Here is a 6,000-nt window from a genome sequence, read left to right on the forward strand (position 1 = left end):
CCTTCGAATATAAACCTAAAGATCGTATTATAGCTTGACTCTAAGTAACGCTTTGGTTTTTCTTCAGATAGTTATTTTATCTATGGGTTTGAATCCGAGGACCATGCAATACCCTGGTTATGCCCAGTACTTCTATTTTTCTATAAGAATCTAGTTTTCCATAGGCTTGGGTCCGAGGACCATGCAATACCTTGGTTATGTCTGGTATCCAGATATAATGGTGTGTGTAGTTTTACCATAGGTTTGGGTCCGAGGATCATGCAATACCTTGGTTCTGTCTACCACTTCTATTTTTCTGTAAGTATCTAGTTTCCCCATTGGTTTGGGTCCGAGGACCATGCAATACCTTGGTTCTGTCTAGTACCCAGATATAATGGTGTGTGTAGTTTTACCATAGGTTTGGGTCCGAGGACCATGCAATACCTCGGCTCTATCTACCACTTCTATTTTTCTGTAAGTATCTAGTTTCCCCATAGGTTTGGGTCTGAGGACCATGCAATACCTTGGTTCTGTCTAGTACCCAGATATAATAGTGTGTGTAGTTTTACCATAGGTTTGGATTCGAAGACCATACAATACCTCGGCTCTGTCTACCACTTCTATTTTTCTGTAAGCGGAGGTTTGTCCTCAGACCGCTTTACTGGAGATGATTCCTCTTTGGGTCAGATTATGATCTTTACACGTAGCATTGATCTCACCTCCAGCTCGAGGCCCCATCTTTTTCATTTATAAAGCGCCCTTTGTCTATTCGTGTTCCGCGCTGGACGCCTCGGTGCGCGAAACGCGCTTTCATTAATGTCCTCGTGAATTAACACGAGTCCAACGGTCTACGGCCTCCTTGAAAATTGATGGCTTCATTACTATCCCAACTGATAATTCTCTTTTCGAACTCTGCATGAATTAATTCTTACCAACCCCCAACCCCTATATAAAGTAGGGAGATGGTTTCTCCACAACCCATGGACCTCTCAACACAAACAGAACAAAACACATTCCTCCAACTCCCCAAGCGCTTTTAACAACCCCGCCGGAATTGTTACCGGGATTGACAAAAATCGGTATGGCCGCAGCCCCCACTGGGCTTTCGGTGCGGCAGAGTCTAGGCGTAACCCTGATGGCGCCCTTCGAGGTGTCCCAGAGGGGTGTTGTTAGAGAACCTAACGTCTTTCCTCGGAGCACACCCCCGACGAGGAAGATGTGCGAATTCACCTCATGGGCGGTGCTCGAGTGTTGCCATCTCCAACGGCCAACACTCGAGAGGATCGGAGAGAATCGAGGGAACATCATGGGGGAAGGTATCCCGGAGCCTCTGCATCTGCTCCTCTCTTTGTTCCAGCTCTGCTTGGCCGAGAAGGGAGTTGTTGGTGGCCTGGAAACATGATTGCCCTTCCCCTTCTCCGCCTCTTGTCAAGCTCTCCCATTCTCTTTATACCAATAAAGGGACGGCTTGACACTTCCCACCAGCTAGTTTTTTCTTAGGGCGGCTCCACCTGGGCCTCTGATTGTAGAAATAGCTGGTAGTATTAGCTTATAAATTTGTATGTGAAACACACCTGCCTGAGCCTCTGATTGTAACTTGTACTTTTTCTATTCATGAAATAATAAAATCAAGATCTTTTTTTCTTTTTTACTGTCAAATCTTCTATATTTTTTTTTTCAACCTACTGTAAAACGAATACTTAGAACACTCGCCTGGTGCGCCGGCCAGCACCCTAATCCCTCCCCACAGACGGCGCCAATTGTAGGGACTCAATTTGGATTGACCCTGAGTACGAATGGGTTTTCAGCCCAATCAAGCCCAAACAATAAATTTATAGAGAGTGGGTTAAAGGTTTAGGCGCTGGCCGTCGATCACCAAGCATGAACCTTCTTTATAAAAAATACTAAGAGTTCCTTTACAAATGGGGGAATGCTCCTCGGCCTGTGGCCGAAGAGGCCTTTTCGTTCTCTCTCTTTCTTTTTTTCCCCCCCCCCTTTTACTTTACTTGCTTTTCTTATACAGTTTTCATCTGCCTATGTCCTTATTCTATCTGTTGATCATCCATTTGCCTCTCTTCTGACCGTCTGTCCCATCAGAGGCCTTATCAGTACTCAAGTGGTTCACTCTGACCAACATTGCCCTGCTAAGGGGTTATATCCCCATTAATGCAGCTAGAGTGGTTAGGTGAATACATTAAGTGCGAATGTGACAGCTTGCTCTGAGCTTGTCCCCTCCTAAAGATTATCCTTAGAATGCCGAGGACGAACAGGTCCTCGGCGGGGGTCACAAAAGAGGCTTTGTCTAACTTAGCCTTGGCTGGTTAGTCCTTCTCGGCGTTAACCTTGGGCCTAATACCCGATGGGCCGAGGCTATCGGGCCCACGGGCCCCACAGATATTTTTATTGTTAAGACTCATGTGCTTTGGAAACTTAATGATGAAAACTGAGTGATATCACCCAATTTATTGATGATCCAAACAAGCTCTTTACCAACTAAAAAAAAAACTACTTTATCTATTTTAACACCCTACTTTATAATATGAGAATATACCCAACATCAAAGGTTTATATTTTTTACCAATTCATTAAAATATTATTTTTTTAATTCTTTTTTATTCTCAATCTCATCTCTTCCTCTCTCTCTTTCTCTGTGTATCTATCTTCTCTCAGACCCACTGCAAAACCCAACCCACTGCCACCAACCACCACTATCGACAACCTCAACCCCCAACCACCAAAATCACAAATAAAAACAACCCCCCTCCACACCCCCCCCCCGCCCCAAAAAAAAAACCATAAAACCCATACCCACCCACCATCACCACCACCAGTCCACCATAAACCATACCCACCCAAAACCAAATCACAAATCCACCAAATTATGCCTAAATTAGAACGCCTGCACAAATCCATAACCTACAAATCAGAATCCAAGGTGTGGGAGAAGGCTTGGCGGCATGGGTCAAGCGTGGGAAGAAAGCTTGGCGGCATGAGAGAAGGTTTGGGGCATGGGTCAAGCGTGGGAAGAAGGCTTGGTGGCATGGGTCAGGCATGGGAGAAGGCTAGGCGGCGTGGGAGAAGGCTTGGTGACTTGGGTTAAGCGTGGGAAGAAGGCTTGGTGGCATGGGTCAAGCAAGGGAAGAAGGCTTGGTGGCATGGGTCAGGCATAGGAAGAGAGGGCTTGGTAGTGTGGGTAATAGCAAGGGAGAAGAGATGAAAAGAAAGAGAGAAGAGCCTCACATGGATAAGAAAGAGAGAAAGAGGATAGGCACACGTATGAGAGAGAGAGAGAGAGAAGAAAGCACGCATGTGATATGGATTAAAAAACAATATTTCCTTATAACATTCAGCTGCAAGGAGTTGCTAGAGATGGCAGCTCATTGTAATTAAGTGTCAAAATTTTTTTTATTTGAGTGCTTTGATGTAGTGAGTGTTTTTGTGTGTTGGTTGTTAAATATAGCTTTTTAGCATTTTAGCATCATTAATGTGAATTGTCTAAATATGATTTTCAAACTCGAGTTCTTATAAGTATGCTTTGCCCAAAAACTAACCCAAAAATATAAAAAAGAATATGACTGAAAGTATGATACTGTGGGTCCCAAAAGATCTATACAAATGGAAACGATGCTTATAAAGTATAAACAGCATGCAAGCTAAGCTTTAGTCTTATCACATGGCAATCATTCATAAGGTTCTCACACTACCGTACAGACCATTGCATGGGCGGCTCTACAGCCAGCCCAGGGGGTTCAAATGAACCCCCTGGCTTGGCCCCAAAAAAAAAAAAAAAAATTTATATATAAAATTTTTAATTTTTTGTTTTTGTTTTAACCCTTAAAATAAAATTTTGAACATTTTGTTCCTAAATTTTTTTTAAACCCAATTGAAATAAACTTGAAATATGATCATATTAGTGCTATTTTCACAATATTTTTACAATAAAGGTTAAATGACAAGTTGCAATTGATTTTTTTATCTAAACTTATAACTGACATATTTAAATCTATGATTATTTTTTCATTCTCTCTTTCTCCCTTTTATATTTTCTTTCTATCTAATCAAGTAGTTTGATAAGTGTTCTACAATTTTTTTGAGTCCAAAAAGTCTTTCAGTGCTTGCTCCAATTCCAAGAGAATGACCACATGTGTGGTTAGAAATCCATACACTTCAAAAGCAAAATCTTATATAAGTTACTATTTAATTTTCTTATTTTAACATTTACTCTTAGACCTACTCTTAGGTATGTTAGTATTCTTCTATATCATATATTTTTATTTAATTGATATTACATACGATTATGATAAATTATTATTAATTTGAAAAATATTGTGATTAGTTATTTATTTATATTTATTTATATGCATTCTATCGTTGTTTTCTTACTGATCTTTAAACTATTAATAATTTTTTTAGACTATTTTACAGTATAGTTGTATTGTATACTATTTAGAATACTATGTTAGATTATTGTATGTAATATGACAATTGTATATAAAATAAATAAATAAATAATCATTTTATTTTTACTCCCCAACAACAAAATCTTACTCAAGACACCATTGACCCCCCTAAAAGAAAATTTTGGAGCTGCCACTGGACCATTGGCCTAAGCTCGTGATTAATAATCGCATGGTTCTTTGATTTATTATTATTATTATTTGTTTTGGACTTGCATTTTGCTTATTTGAAAATTTTATGTTTTTAACTTTTCCCCTTTGAAAGTATGTATTAAAAATTTGGTTTTTGTTGCTGGACATTAGTTTAGAAGCTGAAAAAAGTTACAAGACTGGCCAGCTCAGCGAGCCTTTTTTTGGATTACTCCAGGCCTATCAAATTCATTCTGGGCTTATGTATGGTACTATCGTTAAGCATTTAGGCCGAAATTTTCTCCAATTGGTTAGTTGACCTAGGCTGATAGGCATATGAACTAAATATGGACTTTTGAGCTTTTGGGTTTACAGGCTCCTAGACCCAAGGTTTTAATGGCTTAACTACATAACACCCACCAGGGCCACTAGCTTTTCGGCTGATGTGCATCAAAAACAAAATTCAACAATTAATATTATAGTTATATATAGTTCCTTTTAGTTTCTTTCTTTTAATTTTTCTATTGGTGATGATCAAGAGAAACTTTGGACTCTAGGTTGTAATCTCAAATGGGACGTTGGTAATTTGCTATTCTCCTAATAATGGTTGAATCGGAATCTCTTTCGGCAGCCATGCATTTGACTTGACGAGGGGTGCGACACTCACTACCATTTTTTTTTATGTGAGATGTGAGTTCTATCTGAAGTTGGCAATCTAGTGAAAGAGAGAAGATGCACCGAAACACTAAGGTGAAGACTCATAGTGACAGCCTTTAAAATGAAACAATATAAGGTTCTTCTTTTTTGAGCTTAAGCTATATTAGATTCTTGGTTGATTGGGCATGCAATTGTTTGCATTTATATATCCTTAAAGCCCTATCATTTTCCCCCTTTTTTTAATTTTTGTTTCCAAAGAAGTAAAAAAAAGAGAAGTAAGAAAAAGACAGTTTGGTATGATGTAAACAATAGTACAATATATTTAAGCCTTTTCTTGAGCGCCGCCTTCCCCCCCCCCCAAAAAAAAAAAAAAAAAAAAAACCACTCTTTTTGGCATAGCAAAGCCAAGCAATTGATTGGACCAGACCACATCATTGAAGAGAATGGGATAGAAGGATTTTACCGTACGTAGTACTAGGATCACAACTTTTATCACAATTTGCTTACATGGCAATTCGTGAATGGTGGACTTGTGGAGCTACATGAACCTACCACTTTTTCTCCACCGTTCTTGCCACATGAGCAAATTCTGACAAAAATTATGGTCCTATGATCCTATTATTTTCCTAAATGAACCGAAGACAAAAGTCTTCCAAAGTATGCTTTTCATTCCAAAAAAAAATCCTTCTGAGTATGCTTTGTAATTAATCATACTGTGTTTGATCGTGACCCAAAAAGAACATGTTTTGTCAGTTTACCCAAAGAAAAAAGACAAAAC

The sequence above is a fragment of the Quercus suber genome, unplaced genomic scaffold (genome assembly GCF_002906115.3).
Source record: "Quercus suber isolate HL8 unplaced genomic scaffold, Cork oak 2.0 scaffold_265, whole genome shotgun sequence".
Classification (NCBI taxonomy): Eukaryota; Viridiplantae; Streptophyta; class Magnoliopsida; order Fagales; family Fagaceae; genus Quercus; species Quercus suber.